Source organism: Acinonyx jubatus, chromosome A2 (assembly GCF_027475565.1).
Source record: "Acinonyx jubatus isolate Ajub_Pintada_27869175 chromosome A2, VMU_Ajub_asm_v1.0, whole genome shotgun sequence".
Taxonomy (NCBI): domain Eukaryota; kingdom Metazoa; phylum Chordata; class Mammalia; order Carnivora; family Felidae; genus Acinonyx; species Acinonyx jubatus.
The window spans coordinates 137827108-137848948 of NC_069383.1; the positions used below are offsets into that span (position 1 = coordinate 137827108).

General features: G+C 38.2%; 1 protein-coding gene and 1 long non-coding RNA gene across 11 annotated transcripts in view; one reads left to right on the top strand and one right to left on the bottom strand.

Moving 5' to 3' along the window:
* Positions 1-21841, top strand: part of FHIT (fragile histidine triad diadenosine triphosphatase) — a 1399071-nt gene that overhangs the window by 506695 nt on the left and 870535 nt on the right. Inside the window, exon 1 of one of the 10 annotated variants that reach the window (XM_027039119.2) lies at positions 1173-8368. The exons of the other annotated variants lie outside the window; for them this stretch is intronic. The gene's annotated coding sequence lies outside the window, so the exon portion shown is untranslated. Of the gene's footprint in view, positions 1-1172; positions 8369-21841 lie in introns of those variants that run through there. 10 annotated transcript variants of the gene reach the window in all.
* Positions 1-21841, bottom strand: part of LOC128315012 (uncharacterized) — a 36341-nt gene that overhangs the window by 10200 nt on the left and 4300 nt on the right. Inside the window, exons 3-4 of the long non-coding RNA XR_008297399.1 lie at positions 7412-7462; positions 2626-2643 (exon numbers count right to left, since the gene is read on the bottom strand). This is a non-coding gene — a long non-coding RNA (uncharacterized LOC128315012). The remainder of the gene's footprint in view (positions 1-2625; positions 2644-7411; positions 7463-21841) is intronic.

Consider the following 21841-nt stretch of genomic DNA (forward strand, 5'->3'; position numbering starts at 1 on the left):
TAGAATCATTTGACAAAGATTTAAAAGCAGCTGCTATGTAAATAATTTACCTCAATTACAAATTCTTCTGATACAAATTTAAAAAATAGGAAATCTCAGAAAATAAACAGAGATTATAAGACAGAAGCATATGGAAATTATAGAACTGAAAATTACAATAGGAGAAAAAATTTTTTAAATACTGGATATTCTTAATAGGGTGGAAATGAGAAATGATAGTATTACTGAATACAAGGAGAGAACAATAGAATTTACTCAATGTGAACTATAGAGAGGAAATAGATCGAAAAAGTGAACAACACCTCAAGGACCTGTGGGCAATAACAAAATATCCAACATCCATATGATTGGAGTCCAGAAGAAGAGGGTCCTGAAAGAGTGTTTGAAGAAATAATGGCTGAAAACTTCCCCAAATTTGGTGAAATACACAAATGTATAGATCTGAGAAGCTCACTGGAACCCAAACATGATAGACTAGAAGAAATCCAAAGCATGGATTTCTTTTAAATGTTCAAAACTGGAATCCAACGAGGCAAAAACCTTGAAAGCAGTTATAGGAAAAGAACATATTACCTATAGAGGAATACCAATTCAAATGACAGCTGATTCCCCATTTTATATAATCAAGACCAGAAGGAAGTGCCCCAACATGTTTAAGTACTGAAAGAACTGTTAACTGTGAATTCTATATCTGACAAAACTGTCCTCTAGGAATGAAGGGGAAATAAAAACATTCTTGGATGAAGGAAAACTAGAAGAAATTGTTGTTAGCAGACTCACTCTTAAAGACTGGCTAAAAGTTCTTCAAGCAGAAAGGAAAAGATAAATGAAATATTGGAGAATGATGAAGGAAGTGGGAATAATGGAAAGAGATTTATGGATACATATACTAAACTATTCCTTCTTTATGAGTTTTATAAATTGTATTTGATCAAAACAAAAATTATAACACCCTCTGATACTCAAGTCGATGGTCTTTAAAAGTGGGAAAGATGGGGCACAGGTGGCTCAGTGTGTTGAGCATCTGACTCTTGATACCAGCTCAGGTTGTGACCTTGCACTTGTGGATTCGAGCCCCTCATCAGGCTCCATGCTGAGCGTGGAGCCTGCACGGGATTCTCTCTCTGCCCCTTCCTCTCTCTCTTTTTCTCTCTCTCAAAATAAATAAATAAACATTTTTTTAGTGGGAAAGGTAAAGGGACTTAAATGGAAGTGAGGTTTTAACATTTTACTCAAAGTCATAAAATACCGATAATAGTAGACTATAATAAGTTACCTATTAGATTATAGAGCAACCACTATGAAAACTATACAAAGAAATGTATCCAAAACCACTAAAATAATGATGGATTCCTTAAAACAATGTTCAAAGAATTCACAGGAAGGCAAGAAAAGAATGAGAACTAGAGGAAACAAATAGAAGACAAGTAATAAGATTGTGGACTGAAATGCTAACATATCAATAATGATATTAACTTTAAGTCATCTAACATCACCTATCAAAAGAGAGAGATTGACAAAGTGGGTAAACAAACACAATCCAACTATATGCTGCTTATGAGCAACTCACTTCAAAGTCAGATTAGAGAAGTTGAAAAATTAAAGGATAGAAAAAGATATACTATCCAAATATTCATTTTTTAGACAGCAAGAGTGGCTACATTAATATTTGATAAGAAAATATTTAGAAACAAAGGGAGACATTATATAATGATAAAAGCATCAATCCACCCTGACGACTTAATGATCTTAAATGTATGCACACCAAACAATACATAAAGCAAAAACCAATAGAGTTGAAGGAGAAATAGAGATGTTGACAATTACAGTTGGAAACTTCAATGTCACCTCTCAACAATAAATACAGCTACCATATAGAAAATCACCAAGAATATAGATGATCTGAACTATATGATCAGCCAGTAGTGCCTAATTGACATATAGAGCAGTCCATCCAACAATAGCAGAATACATATTTTTTTTCAAGAACTCATTCACCATTCACTAAAATAGACATTTCTTGGGCCACACACACACACACACACACACACACACGAAGTTTAAAAATTGAAAGCATGTAGAATGTGTTCTCTGTAATAAAATCGAACTAGCAATCAATTATAAAAAGACAACAGAAAAACTCCAAACATGTGAAAGTTAAACAGCATACTCCTATAGTATCCACAAATTAAAGAGGAAGTCTTAAAGGAAATTTAAAAATGCAAAGAAGTCAATGAAAATGAAAACAAAAACATAAAATATCAAAACATGTAGGCTGCATCTAAAGCAGTGCTGTGAAGGAAATTTGTACCATTAAATACTTATACTAGAAATGACAAAAGGCTTCGGATTAATAACCTAAGTTCCTACCTGAAGCAAGTAAAAAAGGAAAGAAAAATACAGTAAAACCTTGTAAAAATACAGTAAAACTTTGCAAGCATAATTCATTCTGGAAACATGCTCGTAATCCAAAGCACTTGTATATCAAAGCAAATTTCCCCATAAGAAATAATGGAAACTCAGATGATTCGTTCCACAACCCAAAAATATTCATATAAAAATGATTATAATACTGTAATAGAATACAAAATATAAAGAAAGATAAACAAATTAACTTGCATTTACCTTTGAAAACCTTCGTGACTCGTGTGAGGGAGACAAGAGAGAGGAAGGTTATTGTATAGGATGACTTTCACTATCACTAACGAAATCACTGCTATCGATTGGCTCAATGGAATCTTTTTCTGTGTGGGGGCCATTGTATACACTCGCACAGATGTTGGCTATAGTAAAGTATTAATAAACTCTTGTCATGTACTATATTTAATGTAACTGGCAATAAGGTAGCCAGGGAAAGGATCTATATGTGCAGGCAGCCTGACCTAGAACGAAGTAAAGCATTCCTAAGCTTACTCTTGTATGGAGGAACAAAGGACTGTCCATAGGTTCTTTAAAGCGAGAAAAAATACATTAGTGCCAGTTGGAGGAAACTGCCATTTCAGTGTTCTCAAAAATCACTGATTTCTGCCAAACACTGAGCAGTGAGACCAAGCATCTGAGCATTGGAGATGATCACCCATGACCCTGCAGTGAGAGAGAGGAGAACCAGTGATTCAGTTGTGATCATGTGACATTTGGTGTTACATACTACTCATATTGCAAGACATTGCTTGCTTATCAAGTTAAAATGTATTAGAAATGTTTGCTCCTCTTGTGGAACACTTGCAGAACAAGGTGCTTGCAATCCAAGGTTTTACTGTAAAGCAAAAGCAAGCAAATAGAAGAAATGATGAAGGTAAAAGGGGAAATCAGTGATATAGAAAAAAGATAAAGTCAAAGAAACAATAAGAAGGTTATTCTTTTTTTTAAATTTTGTTCAATGTTTGTTAATTTTTGAGAGACAGAGAGAGACAGAGCGCGAGTAGGGAAGGGGCAGAGAGAGAGGGAGACAGGGAATTCAAAACAGGCCCCAGGCTCCAAGCTGTCAGCACAGAGCCTGATGCAGGGCTCGAACCCACGAACCGTGAGACCATGACCTGCGCCGAAGTCGGACGCCCAACTGACTGAGCCACTCAGGCGCCCCAAAAAGAAGGTTATTCTAAACAATTAATAAAATTGATAAATGGCATGACTGACAGTAGCAAAATTACCAGTATCAGGAAAGAAATAGGGAATACAGATCCTACAGTGAATAAAAGATAATACGCTTATGCCATGAAAATTTCATATTCATATATTCAACTACTTAGAAGAAATAAATCAAGTATCAAAAACCGTATACTACTAGGGTGCCTGGGTGGTTCAGTCGGTTAAGTGCTCGACTTGGTTTTGGCTCAGGTCATGATCTCATGGTTTGTAAATTTGAGCCCCATGATGGAGTCTGTGTTGATGGTGTGGAGCCTGCTTGGGATTTTCTCTCTTTCCCTCTCTCTCTGCCCTCCCCTGCTTGCATGGTCTCTCTCTCTCTCTCTCTCTCTCTCTCTCTCTCTCTCTCTCTCAAAATAAATACATAAAATTAAAAAACAAAACAAAACATAAACTACCTAAACTCAGGTAGGGTGCAATGGACAACTTGAATAGCCCTGTGAGCCATTAAATAAATTAAATTAGTACTTAAAAGTCTCCCCCAAACAAACTCCAGGATTACATGGTTTCACTGGAGAAGTCTACTAAATATTTAAATAAGAATCAACATCAGTTTTACACAATCTTTTCCAGAAAATAGAAAAGGCAGAAACACTTCCTAACTTATTTTATGAGGTTAGTATTATCCTGATACCAAAACAAGATAAGGACCACAAAAAAGAAAAAAAGAAGGAAGGAAGGAATGGAAGGAGGGAGGAAGAAAGGAAGGGAGGAAGGAAGGTTTATTATAGTCCAATATCTCTTGTGAACTTTGACACAGAAATACTCAACAAAATATTAGCAAATCAAATCCAACAATGTGTAAAAAGAATCCCAAATGGAATTTATTCCAAGTATGCAAGGATGGTTTAATACTTTAAAAGTGAATAATCCACCACATCCACAAGCTCAATAAATGAGTTCAGCAAGGGCACAAGATACTGACAAAAATCAATTGCATGTACATATACTAATATTTCTATAGGTAGAAACCCAAATTTAAAATGCAGTACCATTTACAAAGGTTCTAAAGAAAATGAAATACTTAGATATATATGCACTTAGCAAAACATGTACAAGATTTGTATTATTAAAGTTACAAAATGCTGGTGGAAGAAATCAGAGAAGACCTAAATAAATGAAGAGACTTGAAAGTGTCAACATAGTAAAGATGTCAGTTGTCCACAAAATGATCCATAGGTCGAATGCAATTTCTAACAAAATTCCAGTAAGCTTATTCTGAAATTTATGTGTAAAGGCCCAGGCCCTGTAGTACCCAAAACAATCATAACATAGAGTAATAAGATGAGAAGAATCACTCTACCTAATATTAAAGATAACTGTATAGCTGTATTAGTCAAGCCAATGTGGTAGTGGCAGAGGACAAAATGGAACAGAATAAGGGACCCAGAAGTAGACCCTCATACACATAATCAAATGACTTTTGGCAAGGGTACAAAAGTCATTCAACGAAGGAAGCCCAGCTTTTCAACAAATGGAGTGGAAAATTAGACATCCAATTAGCACTGGCCAAAAAAATGAACCATCTACTTTATTCCAAAATTAACTCAAAATGGTTATAAACTTAAATATAAAATTATTTAAAACCTTAGAAAAATAAACACAGAAAAAAATGGTTGGGATCTAAGGCTAGATAAGGAGTTCTGAGATTTGACCAGAAAAGCACAAATCCATGAAAGGAATAATTGATAGGTTGGACCTCGTTAAAATTAAAACTTTCTCTTTGAAAACCCATGTGAAGGAAATGAAAAGACAGTCTACAGGCTTGAAGAAGATATTTGAAAACTGCCTATTTTGCAAAGGACTATTATCTAGAATATATCAAGAACTCCTAGAACATAACAGGAAAAAACCCAAACAACCCAATTAGAAAATGGGCACCACAAAACATGGACAGATAGGTTATCAATGAAGACATACAGATGGCAAATAAGCACGCTAAAAAGATGCTCCACATCATTAGCCACCAGAGAATTGCAACTAAAAACCATAATATCAGCACACATCTATCAGCGTGGCTAAAATAAAAAATAATGACAACACCAATTATTAGTATGCAGAGAAACTGATGGTTCATAGTGTTAGTGAGAATAGAGAGTGGCCCAGCCACTCTGGAAAACAGTCTTGCAGTTTTTCTTTTATTTTATAAAACTAAACATTCAAGTACCATATGAGTGAGCAATTACACTCTTGAGCATTTATCTCAGAGAAATGAAAATTCATGTTCCCATAAAAACTTGTACATAAATACTCATAGCAACATTACTCATAGCAGCCAAAATCTAGAAATAGCCCAAATGTTTTTAACAGATACATAGTTAGGTAAACTGCGGTACCCATGGAATTCTACTTAGGAATCAAAAGGAACGAACAATTGGTATGATCAACAATTTAGGTGATACTCCAGAGAATTAGGTTGAGTGAAAAAAGCCAATCCCAATAAATTACATACGTTTTGATTCCATTTATGTAACATGTTTGAAATGACAAAATGTTAGAAATGGAGGATAGATTAAGAGTGAATGCCAGAATTTAAGGATGGAAGTGAGAGGGGAACAAGAGAACGGTGGGTATGGTAAATAAAAGCACAACATGAGGGCTCCTTGTAGTGGTAAAAGAGACAGCCCTACACAAGTTATAAAATTGTATAAAACTTAGTACACGCACACACACACACACTGAAATGAATACAAGTAAAGTGGATTTAGGGATTTCTGGGTAAGATTGGTATATTGTGTCAGTGTCAGTATCCTCATGTGCTGTTATACTATGGTTTCCAAAGTATTACCACCAGATGAAACTGGATAAAATGTACATGGGATCTCTCTGTATTATATCTTACAAATGCATGTGAATCTGTAATTATCTCAATAATGATTTCAGTAGAAATTATATATTTTAAACACTTTCTAAGGATATATGTTTTGAGCCCTTACCATGTGCTATGCACTGTTCTAATGACTTTATATATATTTTAATGTTTATTTATTTTCGAGCGAGAAAGAGGCAGAGCATGAGTGGGGGAGGGGCAGAGACAGAGGGGGCTCCAGAGAAGCAGGCTCCAGGCTCTGAGCTGTCAGCACAGAGCCTGATGCGGGGCTTGAGTTCACGAGCCGTGCGATCATGACCTGAGCAAAAGTCTGACGCTTAACTGACTGAACCACCCGGCACCCCTCTAATGACTATATTAATATGTCCATTTAATTCTCAAAATAATCTTATGAGGTGAGCAGCAATATTATCCCCACTTTCCAGGGAGGAAAGCAAGACAGTGAGATTAAGCAACAAGTTTAAAGTCAGAGCCTAGTAAGTGGCAGAATTTGGATTAGATCCCAAGAATCTTTGGCTCCAGTATCCACAGCCCTAACTAATAGGCTATTCTCTCTCTTTACCTACAGATTACTTATAACTGAGAGCATTAGGAAGAACTGTATGGATAAAATGGCATTTTAAGCTTCCTAAAAGGGAAGATTATGATGTGATATATGTAGAACATTAATTACACTGTATGTAGGGAGAACTTAATACATATTTGCTGAATTAATAAGTGGCTTACCATTGGGGCACCTGGGAGGGTCATTTGGTTACCCTTCTGGCTCTTGATTGCTGCCTGGGTCATGATCTCAAGGCTCATGGGTTCGGGCCCACACCTGGCTGTGTATTAGTAATGCAGAGCCTGCTTGGGATTCTCTCTCTCTGCCTCTCCCTGACTCGTGCTGTCTCTCAAAATAAACAAATAAACTTAAAAAAAAAATAAGTGACTTACCTTCTTTAAACTACTAGATGATTCCTTTAGTCACTGCCAACAGCCCAGCCTCTGCAAAATGAGAAAATGAGGGACCCAGGGCAATGAGCTTATTTTATTTTATTGCATCATTGACTTTCTCTCAACTGAGGTCAGTGTTTCCCAAGGGGGAATCTGCTGGCATCCTGGGACAGATAATTCTTCGTTGTGCAGAGATAACCCATTGTAGAACCTTGAGCAGCATTTAGCATGTTCCTTACATGTTGCCCTGTGGCCACCCCCCACCCCCATGTCCATCACTGGGACATTTCCTAGTCCCCCCTAAGAGCCCTGGTCAAGAACCAGTGCAGTTTGTCTCTCTCTGGTTATAACAGAACTCATGCAACAGGACTGCAGAATTCACATGATTTAAGAGGAGCGTTTCATTTTCTCCCTTGGCTTGGCTGTAAGCTTATGATACAAAGGAATCGAACTTCCTTGCTCTCTCAGTGGCTCTAAGTTTGAATTTGAATTGGTCTAAATGTTCATTTCGCTTTTTTTGTTGTTGTTGTTCTGGCTGTTCTTTTTGGTAGGCATAAAGAAGTTTCCCCTTTCAGAGAAATGCTGAGCACATACCACCCCAAAGCACACCCCAAACCAATTGCTCTCAATCTCAAAAAAAAAAAAAATCTGAAAGGGAAAAATATTAATGGATTATTTTTGTACATGTGAAAAATCTTTTGGAAGGGCAATTTTCTCTTGCTGAGTGGTGAAAAAACGACAGCGTTAATTACATTGCCTTGTTAAATCTGAAAGAACGCAGTGAACGTTGGAAACCTTTCAATTGCCTTTGTGGAAAGGCATCTAAGGGATCAGAAACCATCTCCATCAGCGAAGCGCTGAGGCAGCTGTGCCCCTCCTAAGGCCCTGGGTCTGGTTGTGCTGAGAGGAAGTTGTGAGCTCCAACCTATGGGACCTCTGGGGAAAATACAGAGGAAGGTAAGGGGTACGGGAAGGTAGAATTTCCACTTCAGGTTTTGAGCACTGGCCAACTTTCTTTCCTTTTAATCCTTTCTCAGTAAAGAGGCGGGAAGGAGGTGAATTTAAACAGAGTTGCAGTGGTAGCCGTTTTATTTGGGTGCTTATGTCTGTACACTTGTTGTCTTGGCCTGTGGTGGCGGATCAGCTTCCTAGCCATGAGAACAGGGACAATAGATCCTGCCCCCACGTAATATAGTTCTTTCGACAGAGCCCAAGCGAAGTGTGAGGCTTGCATGGAGGAAACAAAAACAAATGCAGAGGGATCACTTGCATAAAAAAAAAATGGAAATACAGTGTTGCTTTCCCAGGAATCTAGTTCCAGGATAGGGATTATGGGTATACAGAAAGCCCCCACAGTGTAGAAGGATGCCATTCCAGGGAAACACAGGCGTTCAGAGGCCCAGCTTTTGTACTTTGCTTGAATTTCAGATGAGATAAAACTAGCAGGTCTGCTAAGTTGCAGTGCAAAAGCTTACATGGCTTCTCGAGAAAAGCAATTTATTTTAGATTATAGCACAGCAGCTATCATTTAAACTGCTAGGGATTGTAATTGAACTCAGAACCAACCTTCTCTGTGAACACAGGGTGTGATAGTAAGTTTACCCAGGCTCTTCTAAATAACATGAACACCAGGCCTTCAGGACAGATGGGCATGGGAGTCCAAACGTGGATCACTCGTGTCTCGCTAACATCCAACAACTGGCCCATTCAAAATTACATCCTGGGCAACGTACCTAGCTGGGTATTTGAATGTGCACCTGCTGTCCATATTGGGTGATATTAATATGAAATGGCTAGGAGGCAGCAGTCTTGAGGAAATGAGAGCACATGCAGTTAGCAATAGGGAACTTTTGATTTCCATCTTTATCTCGGGTCATGAAAGGGCTTGCGGGGAGGCAGAATCCACACAAATCCAGATAAAGAAAAAAGTGCCTCTGAATACTGGATATTCTTTGATTTGATAATGAAGGGGATGTGCTTACCTTCCAAACCCTAGAATGTCATCCTGTCATTAAGTCCTAATGAAAGCTTAATTGTTCTGTTGGGAATAATGATGTGTCTCATTTCCGTGCACTGCATTTGCTCCTCTCTTATTATAACTAAACCCAGTTATACGAAATTTACTATTCCTCCAGAGTTGTCCAGAGACTCAGAAGACAACATTTTATCCAGGCTAAAGTGTTTATTTTTTGCTTTTAGTAAAAGAGGGCTCACAATGCACTTGCTCTTTTTATAATTTTCTTTTTTTTAATGGAAAACATTAACCAGCACATAGTACAAATCAAATAATTTAGAAATACTTATAATAAAAAGTAATGGCTCCCAACTCCACCCTTTCCCCCTCTGGTTGCACCCACTAAATGCAATGCTATGACTCATTCCTGGTTTTAGCTCATTATCGCGAGTTGATATTTTATCTGTTTTATCCATTATTACTGATTTTCTTCTAAGAAACAGAAGGATTTCGCTTACTTACACTTACCTTTCCACATTCTCCCACTATAATGTGACATTATTTTCAACTCCCATTGTTCTTGCCACTTCTAAATCGAATTTAAACTTCCCCTTATTGGTTCATCAATCTGGGCAGGATCTCTTACCTCCTCGTGGGCAGATGAGCTACAAGCACTCATACCCTTTTCTTTAATATTCTTCCTCTTGCACTTTCCATCCTCAGGCAGCTCTACCGTTATTTTTGCATTGCCAAGTTTCATTTACATTTGCTGTCACCAGCATGGTCTTTGTGATTTTTCCAAAGTTGAAATTAATGAAAAGGATTTGCATAATTAGGACTTTGTGAAATTATTTACTGCAGACCTGAGTGTTCTCTATGGTTACAGTGTCAAATCTCCTGTGATACTCAAAAGAGACTGTGCCCAGAGTCAGGTTCAAATGGATTCTCTTCCCTTCTCATTTTGTCAAAATCATTCCATCTTTTAGTGTGTGGAATGTATATTTCACGTGGTTCTTATAAAGTTGTTTGTGTTTGTTTCCACTGGGGTTTCTGGTATCCTCTTACCTTTCCTAACCATGCGCCTGCATCATCTTCAAGGTTTCAAAGCTCATAAAGCGCCTCTACTATGAGGTTCTATTGTTCTCCTTCCTTGTAGAGCTGCATTTGCTCTTATTTCCACAGGGTGTTCCTCCGTAGATGTGCTGTATAGAATTAGCTTGAGGTTCGCCCAGTGCCCTCCAGGGTGGGATTCACTGTTTGCTGGATCTAACGGGTTTTCTGTGTTTGTTTGTTTTTGTTTTTGTTTTTACTTACTTTCAAATTTTGCTTGCAATTTTCCAAGGAAGGGTGAATAGGAGGTGAATTATCTGAGTCCTTGCAACTTTGTAATTTTTAAGTTTTGATTCCAAACAGAATTGATACTTTGGGTATAGACCTCAAAATCATTTTTACCACTGCCTTTTAGCATCCAGCGTTGCTGCTGATAAATCTGATGTCACTCTGATCCTTACTTCTTTCATAGGCTACCTTTTTGTTGGTTTGTTTTTCTTTTCTTTTTAGAAGGCTATTAGGAATTTCTTTTTAACCTCAGTTTTCTGGCACTTCATCTCCTTTGTACTGAGTAGATTCCTATCCTTTGAAGGTTCATGTCTCTGTTTGGCTCTGGGAAATTTTCTAATATAATTTCTTTGATAATTTTTCCACTTCAGTTTCTTTTTGCTCATTCTGAAACTCATATTATTAGCCCATTCTTAGAACTCCTGGTCTGATCATCTACATATCTCATTTTTTTTTCTCATTTATTTGTGGGTTTAGTCAATAGTCTCGGAGATTTCTCCAACTTTGCCATCAAACTTTGTATGGAACTTTTATTTAGGAAATCATATCATTCCCAGGAGATCTTTCTTGTTATTGGATTGCTCCTTTAAAATATAATTTAAATGTTTTCCTTGTGTAGCTACCAAATCTCTTCAAATTGTTCTTGAGGATATTAAATAGGTTTTCTTTAAAGGTTGTATCTTTTCTCTATACTGTCTGTTTCCTCAGGGTCATATTTTCTTTTGTTTTGTTTGCTCATGCTCTTTTTTGTGGTGCCCTTTCTTGTAGTATTAGATTCCTGGTGATCTGGGGTTGTGTATAAAAGAATGAGGCCATAGAAAGACTCTTTGAGAGCTATTTTTTTTTTTAATTTCTTACTTTATTTTTGAGAGAGAGAGACAGACAGAGCATGAGCCAAGAAGGGGCTGAGAGAGAGAGAGAGGGAGAACCAGAATCCGAAGCAGGCTCCAGGCTCTGAGCTATCAGCACAGAGCCTGAAGCGGGGCTCAAACCCACGAACCATGAGATCATGACCTGAGCCAAAGTCTGGCGCTTAACCAACTGAGCCACCCAGGTGCCCCTGTTTGAGAGCTATTTTTTTTTTTAATGTTTTTATTTATTTTTGCGACAGAGAGAGACAGAACATGAGCAGGGGAGGGCCAGAGAGAGAGGGAGACACAGAATCGGAAGCAGGCTCCAGGCTCTGAGCTATCAGCACGGAGCCCGATGCGGGGCTCGAACCCACAGACTGTGAGATCATGACCTGAGCCGACGTCAGATGCCCAACCGACGAGCCACCCAGGTGCCCCAGTTTGAGAGCTATTTTTAACTGATGGGTCTTATAAATGGCCTGTTTAAAAGGTTGAAGTTTAGAGCCTGTGGATGGGGATCCCAACTTGCCAGAATGAGGTTTTAAACACCCATAATAAGTGTCCTAGTCCTCCCCAGAAACTTTTTTTTAGATCTTTGTATTTTCTTTTCTTTTTTTTAAGTTTACTTTTATTTCTTTTGGTGGGGGAGGGCCAGGGAGAGAGGGAGAGGGAGAATCCAAGCAGGCTCTGTGCTATTAGCATGGAGCCCCAGGTGGGGCTTGATCTGACAAACTGTAATATCATGGTCTGAGCCAAAATTGAGAGTTGGATGTTTAACCAACTGAGCAACCCAGGCCCCCCTAACACTTTTTCTTTTTAATTGCCTTGAAGCTAGTGCTTGGCTTCAGTCCAGTCCACATGGAGAGCCAGGAGGGAGGGCACTCCGTGTTACATATATTGACCTATAAACAATGCCCTCTTTCCAATACCACCCCCCACTCCCACCCTCTGTTGTACCTCCTGTTTCTGAGACTTGGGTCTTTATGGGCAGGTCTGTTCTCTCCTTTGCTGAAACCCCCCTTTAGGCTGGGGTTTCCTTTGCTACGATACGTGTCAACAGATTTTCTTGAAATCACTCATCGTCTCATTGCTTCTTCTCATCCTTTCTGTGGTTATGGGTTTACACCTTTGTACTCCTTTCGTGTCATTTAGAAAGTGCTTTGAGTGGAAAGGAGGTAAATGGGTTTGTTCAGTTTACCAATGTGAACCAGACACACTCTTTTTTAAAAAGACAGTTTGTGATTTCCGTATGCCACATGCTAGAGAAATGCCATGTAGCTCTTCATTTTATTTTCAACAGTTTGTTAATCTGATGCTTGGAATCAGCAGTCCCAGGAAGTTGCAGAAACATTTCATTAACTAAATGGAGCCCATACAAAATACACTCGTGAAAACAGTATGTTCTGCTATTTTCTCTACACCCTGTAACTGATCATTCCAGGAATTATGTTTTCTTCCCCATTTGTCAATTCAGCGAGTTTGTAGACCTACTTTAAAAGTTCTAATTTGGGGCGCACCTGGTTGAGTAAGCTCTAAGCGTCCAACTCTTGATTTTGGTTCAGGTCATGATCTCATAGTTTGTGGGATTGAGCCCTGTGTCAGGTTCTATGCTGACAGCACAGAGCCTGTTTGAGATTCTTTCTCTCCCCCCCTCTCTCTGCCCTTCTCTGGCTCACAAGCGTTGTCTCTCTCTCTCTCAAAAATAAATAATTTTTAAAAAATGTCTAAAATAAGGTTCTATTTTTTATCAGTGTGTTGTGCACCTGAAACTAGTGTAACATTATGTGTCAACTGTACTTCAATTTGAAAGAAGCCCTATTTTTATTTTATTTAGTGAAGAAAGCACGATTGGATGTCATTGATCAAAATGTACCATCAATTAGAATGTGTTCTTCCTCAGTGGGTAAATGGACAAAGAGCTTAGGAGTAGATATGCCTAAGGAGGAACAATGAATAGATGAAACTATTCAGTGATAAGAGTTTCACATTAAAACTGTATCTATGTAATCTACAGAATTAACAAAGTTTTTAAAATATGGCTTAATTACTGAAAAAAAAACCACCAATACCTTTATACGCTTTTGTTAGGAACAACAAAATTTGGTACAAACTTCAGGTAATTTAAAATGTTTATTTTACCTAGTGATTCCCCATTTTAGGAAATTGAAGAAAATAATTAGAATTTAAGGTCAAGGCTCATTTGTCAAAATGTTCATTATAGCATTAGCATATAGTAGAAAAATCCTAGATAATATACATTATCTAAAATATACAATATACATTATATAAAAATATACATTATCTAAAACATACAATATACATTGTATAAAAATATACATTTTTAAATAAAAATTTGGCACACCCATACCATGGAATACAATCAGTATTTGAGATTTATAAATAGTTGGTAACGTCTTGGTAAAATGCTTAGGTATAATGTAGGGGGAAAAGATAACCTAGAAATGGTGTATGTATTAATATCTCAAACATTCAAAAAGGAAAAGAAACCAGAAGGAACTGTACTGAAATTTTAAGTGTGGTTGTCTGTTGGTTGAATTGTATGTTATCCTTTTTTGCTTATTAACATTTTATTTTCCAGATGTCTTATAGTGAATATGTCAGGTTTTAATAGAAATACAAAAAAAAAGCCTCTTTAAATTATGTGCTGCTGAAAGTAAAACTTTAAAAAATGTCCCCGAATGACCCATCTGGCTTTGCCCTGCGTGAACTTTTAACCTTTCATATGACAGAATCAAGAGTGTCCTGCGTCAAATAGCGTTTGAGGTGTTTTCCTTTATTGAAAGTATCTCTCAGATGCATCTGGAAAAGCTAACTGGTGTTTTATGTTAGATTTGCTGCTTTTTGCTCTCTGTTTTTCTCTGTATCTTGCACCTGACTCCAAAGTCTGATTTCTGTGAACATCAGCTAAAGAAATATTAAGATTTTCTAGAACGGGGAAGCTACAGTTGCATTATGAATGGAAGTTGTAAACGGTGGACTGAGCATGAGACTCCCCGCTTTAGTCCTGGCTGGCTCACCTGGGGAAGGAACAAACTGAGGACACTGAATGGGGTGATCTCTACCGTCCTTCCAGGTCCTCTGTTCTCACTTTGCAGTTATCTGCCCCTGGCACAGACCAGATGAAACCAAGGTACAGAAGTGAGTCAGTGAGAAGCGTGTGTTCTCAGAGTGTATTTCTTTGGCAATTTATTTGCTTGAAAAGAGAAATTGACTTTGTGAAGTAACAGTTTCACATGTTCATTTGGAAGATGAGAAAACAGAGACAACAGGAAGTGCTGTGTAGAAGGTGCCGTTTCTGAGGTTTCTTGCTATATTTTAGGTCTGTAAGGTATGTTATTTGCTCTCAGAAGCCTCATATGGACTGAGTGATTTTGACCCACAGAACACAAGGTAAGAGGGACAAATGATCTGTCTTGGTGTAATTTGTTTCCCCTCCTCGAGGAAATGTACCAGTTGGTGGAATTCTGTGTGAAAACACAAACCATTTCAGGATAGGTGCTGGTGCTTTGTGCAGTGAGAGTCCCCAGGACCCTGCCTGATCTCCGCTTCTCTAATTTGCTGCTCTTCCTCCTATCCTCCTGACTTTAAAAAAGACCCAAAGCAGAAACTGCTGTATTTTTTCAGACTATAAAGGGAATACCTGTCTATTTTATAAGATTAAAAATCAAAACCCAACACCACAGAAACAATATTATTTATTTAATTTTATTTTATTAAGTTTATTTATTTATTTTGAGGCAGACAGAGACAGCGCAAGCAGGGGAGGGGCAGAGAGAGAGAGAGAGAGAGAGAGAGAGAGAGAGAATCCCAAGCAAGCTCCACACTGTCTGCATAGAGCCCAATGTGGGGCTCAATCTCAACATCCATGAGATCATGACCTGAGCTGAAATCAAGAGTCCGATGCTTAACTGACTGAGCCACCGAGGTGCCCCTATTTTTACTTTTAAAAATTAAGTGTCACCTATCGTCTCACCACACAGGGATAACCTTGATTAATATGTGGGGGCATTTTGCCTCACACTGTCTTCTTCATCTGTGCACGTGTACACATCCATACACACAAATGCACGCACACACAAATTTGACACCTCCAATACTGTTGTTATTTTATCTTACAGTGTGACATGTCCATAGAATTTTCCATCATCATCTATAATTCCAGCATAGTATTACTCTATATATGTGAAATATAGTTTGCTAAAATCATCCCCCTTGATGGATTTTGTTTGCTTCCAACTGTGGCTGTAGGAAGCAATGCTGTGACAAAGAACCTTGTATGTATGTCTTTGCACCCTTGTTCAATTGTGTCTTAAGCAAATTTTATGAAAATGGAATTTCAGTGTCAAAAATGTATGATATATGGGTATACATATGTACATGCAGTATTATAGTGTTCTCCACGAAGTCTGTACCAGTTTATACTAACACTGTCCTTGCCACAGTTTTATACCCTCACCCTCTTCCCTCAGTGTTGTTCCCCCAGATGTTTCCAGTTGAAAAAAAAGTCAACAAACTGCCTAGGGAAGGAGTCTCTGGTTCAGTGCAGGTGTGACCTCACTCAGGAAGATCTGGTTTTGGCGAGCTGTTAGTGAGGGGTTGGGTTTCTCCTCTTCCTTAGCATTTCATCTCACTTCTAGTGCCAGGGGACCTTTTTTTTTTTTTTTTTTTCTGAACAAGAAAGCCTAGGAGTGGGTTTTTTTTTTTGTTTGTTTTTTTTTTTGCCTTTACTACTTCACCACATAACAGGTGTCCAGATTTTGACTGCCTGTTACCCAGAAGTACTCCACTTCTGACTTCCTGGCAATGTAGTTGCTGTTTTCAGCAACAGTTCAGCACTCGATGTGTTTGTTTTGCTTTAGGCTTCTATTCTCCTCCAAACACCGCACCCTGACATCCCCAGTCTTTCAACCTGGTGCCCTGGATCAGGGTGATAAAATACCGTGCACAATTGTTCTTAAGCCCAGAAAATTTATTTTCCTGAGTTTAAGCTGCCATCATGAGTTGTTAACCCTGTTAGAAAAATGCAAGTTGGATTTATGATTCCCTTCCACAGGTAATTGGGCTCTAATTTTAAATTCTGAGCCAATTGATTTGCACTATATTGCATTATAACATAACAAAAGTGCAATTGAGTCCAGGCGATGTGTGACTTTGAGCCTCCAATTATGCAATGAATTATTTTCAGTTCTTTAATAAATGATGCCTAGGTTGGCACCAACCTGTCGTGGTTCCCTCTGGCTCACCCTACTCTGCAACCTCTTCTTTCCTTGTCCTACCCATTTTTTTTTTCTCTCTTCCTTCCCAATCCGGCAAGGTTTAGGAATGAGTTGCTTCAAAACTCAAATCCTGCATATTAAGACCTTAAAAGAAATTTTGTGCCTCATCCCTCCCTGTAAACTCCTATTAACATTTCATTTCAATCCCCAACTTATTCTGATGGGAAACTATTATTGCACTGCCTACAATATTGGCTGTTAAGCCATCAGTTATATAGGTTGCTTTCATGGTATATGCCAGTTTCTCTAGGAGAGTCCTTTTGGAATATCGATACTTCCTTGACCTTTCCATGAGATCCTAGGATAGGCCATTTTAATAGACTAGATTTTCCTATCCTTTTTTTTCCCACTTTGAGATAATTTCTCCATTGTATTTATTTTTAGCTAGTTGTATTTTATGTATTTCTACAAAATATATCAAGTTATTTTGGGAACAAGGATTGGATATAAATAAATAACGCATATTGCTGGAATCAGAATGACGAGTTATCTAGCAATCAGAGACAGTTAATTGGAATCTGCTTCTCAAACTTTTTCTTCTTTTGGCAAGCCCTTGTTATTTTCAGTAATGGACTATTGCAAGTGAGGCTTTGTGCATTTGTCAGAGGCTTTGTGCATTTGCCCAGAAGGAGAGGACAAAGGAGAAAATGGGGTAGTAGAAAGAGTCCTCCACTGAGGATCCCGGGAACTGGAGTCCAGTCTCTTCCTTCTAGGAGGCCTTGGGCAGACCCCTTCTTGGCTGGGACTCTCACCTCCCCCCTTGCAACATGACTTCTCATTGCTGAGGCCCTTCCTAATTTTGGGAGTTCACATCAAAAGATGCTATCTTTGGAGAAAATTGTAGCCTCAGACCCATTATTACTCTGTGTTCCTTTGAACTTTCATCCTCTCTAAAAACAAATGAAACTACCTGCTGGGAATATTAAAAATACTCAGGGGGGTAGGGTGCCTGGGTGGCTCAGTCAGTTGAGTTCTGACTTCAGCTCAGGTCATGGTCTCGTGGTCCATGAGTTTGAGCCCTGCATCAGTCTCTGTGTTGACGGCGCAGAGCCTGGAGCCTGCTTCAGATTCTGTGCTCCCTCTCTGTCTGTCCGTCTGTCTGTCTCTCTCTCAAAAACAAATAAACATTAAAAAAAATACTCAGGGGGCACCTGGGTGGCTTAGTCGGTTGAGCTGCCTACTTGGGCTCAGGTCATGGTCTCATCTTTTGTGAGTTCGAGCCCCACATTGGGCTCAATGCTGTCAGCACAGAGCCACTTTAGATCCTTTGCCCCTCCCCTGCATGCACCCCCTCTCTGTCTGCCCCTCCCCTGCATGCACTCTCTTTCAAAAAACAAAAACAAAACTCAGGTATTGGATGACTACCCTGAAAGGAATATTTCTTGCCTTTTTCTGCAGAAAGTAAAGACAGTAGACTCTTTTCTATGCCTTTCCACACAGGGATGTTTTCCTGGTTGTTCATAACTGAAGGCAATTTCTGGGGAGCACCATATAGGGTTATGGAAGAATGACATGAGGTGACAGGGAAGCTCTGAGGGAAAATGTGCATTGCATTAAATGGAGAGCTCTTGCCGTATCCAGGACCACTTTGTGATCACATGCAATTGGAAGCTATTTAAAAAATAAACTAGAGCATCATAATTGCTGAATGACAACATTGCAGTTTTTGCCATATAGTGCGTGTTCTGGGTTACTTCAAGAATACACATTTTCCTCTATTGTTTCTTTTCCATTAATGGAGTCATGCAGGGGGGAAAGTTTTCTGATTTGAATTAAGGCCAGGTGAAGAGAGGGAAATGATCAGTTATTTTACTTTTTTTCCCTCTCCGTCTTTACCCTTACAGCTTTAATTACTCTGAGTAAGTAACTTCATACCCTATCTTCTAAGATCATTGGTGACATTATTTTCCTAAAAAATAAAAGCAAAATCAAAACAAACCCTAAATATTTTTTTTCCTGATTTCATTTTTCCCAACTCCCTCTATGTTAAAGAAAGTTTCCCTCCAAATATAATTATGTTCGTGTTTTTGTAAAGTTCCCTTAGTTAGAGAATCTTCAGATGTACTTTTTGGCTGATTAATTTAGTCATTGTAGATCCTTGAACATAAAGAGATGAAAAAATCATGTAAGGAATTGAATCTGAAAGAGTCTTATATTTTATTGTGAATAGATCTCAAATGCTTTATTTTTTGACAGCCCAAGATAAGGATGATGATTAGACATCTGACTTAACTATTAGAGAATTATTTTTTTAGTCTTAGGCAATTTATGGAATTCTTTCAAATGGATGTGGACAGAAGTAACTAGATTTATACCATGTTTCCCAATTTGTGATTTAAAAAAATATGTAAAAGTATACATGTATGATTTTTACATCTTTGGCCCTATATTATTTTTCATTTCGACTATAAACACTAGGAATTTTCTAGTTTATCCAGGTAATTATTCTCTTAGTTGCAAATACTGGTAAGTAGTTTTCTTCCAATATAACTCTGAGCTGATTATTAAAAGAATATTTAAAATCATTCCATTAAAAATGATGATACAAATTTGGTAAAGTTCTTTCTGACCATCTGGGCTGTTGGAAAAGTTGAAAAATCTAGGGCACTATCAGGAATGTCACTAATAGCTAGTAATTTGAGAGTAATTTAATGTGTGAGGAATATGTTGAAAGGCTATTTTAAGTCCACATATTTCAAGTAGGTTTTATTTATTCTAATCTGGGAACATATGAATTGGAAAATTCTCAAGGTAAGCCGTTGGTTGTAAAGTCTTTTATAATGATGACCATCCCTCCGAATCAGCAGTGATCGGTGAGAGCTGGAAATTATTGTTGAATTTAGGGAGTCCTGAGGATCTCATATCATTCTTAAGTAGTGGAAGTTGTTAGAGAAACTGCATTTAAACTACAAACACACATATATGTGTAGGATGCACAGGATGTTAGAATGGGTCTCCTCTTGTCTTAGTTTTCACTGAGGCATCTATAGGATAGCTGTCAAAAGACCCAACTATCCCATTTGCTGAATGAGCATTTGTAGATCCTTGAACATAAAGAGATGAAAAACTCTTGTAAGGAATTGAATCTGAAAGTGTCTTATATTCTATTGTGAATAGGTCTCAGATGTTTTATTTTTTGACAGCCCAACATAAGCATGATGATTAGACTATTAGAGAATTATTTTGGGTCTACAATATCGCATTTGCAGAATTTCAGCATGAGTCTGTTCCATGTTTTTTGCATATTTAAAAGTCAACAGGGGGTTAGAGAAGAAATTTCTTTGGAAAGAGCTATGGTCATGCAGTGAGTTGTCATCATGCTGCTGGGAGAAATAGTGGTAAGTACTGTTTAGTAACCCCAAGCCCAGAAAGGCATCATCAAGAGGACTAATCAGAGAGTTCTGAATTATGTTTCTTGCAGTTGGAGGACCGAGAGGCCTGATGCCTGCATCGGGTCTGAGGTATTTAAAGTGGCCCGTACATCAGTATCTGACTCATCCTAGGAAATCTAGAAGGGAAAGCAAAGACAGGCTGGTCAGCTATGTGAGTGGTTGGGCAGGTGTGCTGATGCTTGAGAATCAGCCTGCTTTTCCAGTCTTTGTCAGAGCACGAGATAGTTAAGTGCTTCTTAGGGACCAGATCCAGACTGCAGAGGACAGAGCCAATGAGTTGTTTTGAATCTAGTCAAATCTGGTAGCTGAAAGGGTCAGGGGATCAACCACAACATATGAGATTCAAGGCAGATTGCTAGATCCTTGGGACTCAGGAAGGGGTTCACAAAGAACAACCTAGAGAAGAGTCTAGAGGTCCAATGAATTGTCTGAGAGAAGGACCCTGCAGGGACCCTCTCATTGTCTATGAAAACTCCCCAAGAAAGCTCACCATCAGCTCTTACAGACATACAGATACACAGACAACTCCTTATACATATCGATGCACTACAGGCCCAGAGAGAGCAAAGCCAGCTTATAACAGAACCAGCACAAGGAAGAGCTAACCTGTCCCTTGATTTCTTGGAAGAAATCTTGGAAGAGTCGGAACATTAGCTAGTAGGGTGAGGGAACGGCAGGGACAGTAGGGGGGAAAAGGAGAAAATCACCATGGCCATTATCATTTTGTAGGCTTCTAGATGGAAGCAGGGCCAGACTGGGAAGGGGAGGACAGACGTTTGCATAATACATTGTTGTGGCATTTCTGTTTATAACTTGAAGTGGTTCTAGAACTGTCTATTACCTGTGAAAAGCAAACCCATGGACCTGCTAGAGTTTTTTTATCCAAGGGCAGAGGAAGATCATTAACACCTAATGATAGACAAGTTTAGAGGGACAGTGGGAAAGAAAATAAAAGTTTTATGTTATGAATTATGCTTGTTCAGCCTACTTGTTACATAAGGGTGTATCTGTATGTTCATTTCTAAATAGCAATGATATATAGAGAGCTCCTAAGTACACGCCCAAGTGTTTAACATATATCAATAAATAGAGGCATCTATTTGGACTAACTGAATCATTTTTTCAGTAAAATAATTTGCCTTTGGAACTAACATTAATAAATTTATTTCAAAATGTCAGTATTTCAGACTATAAAGTAAGTTATTAAAAATTATTTTTCTCATTTTTTCTATTTTCTTCCATTTCCATTTCTCCCATTTTCTATTTTCTTCCATTTCCTCCAAGGTTTAAAGTAATCGGAAAACAAAAGCATTAGGGGGGGACAGACACCTATGAGGAAAAGAGTTGGATACAATGGGGTTGTCAGAGAGAGAACAGTTCAATTTTATCTTTTTCAATCTCCCCAAACTGATCTATTCTAGAAAACCTTTCCTCCAGTATAGCATTTCCTAAAATATAGTCCCCAGGATAGCAGGAGGAATTATTTGAAATAAAACTGGTTCCTAGTGAAATATGTTTTGGAAATTCATGTCCATTTACCAAATCTTACTTGCCCTGGGATCTTCTCAAACCCTTTAGTGTATGTATATTGTGAATTT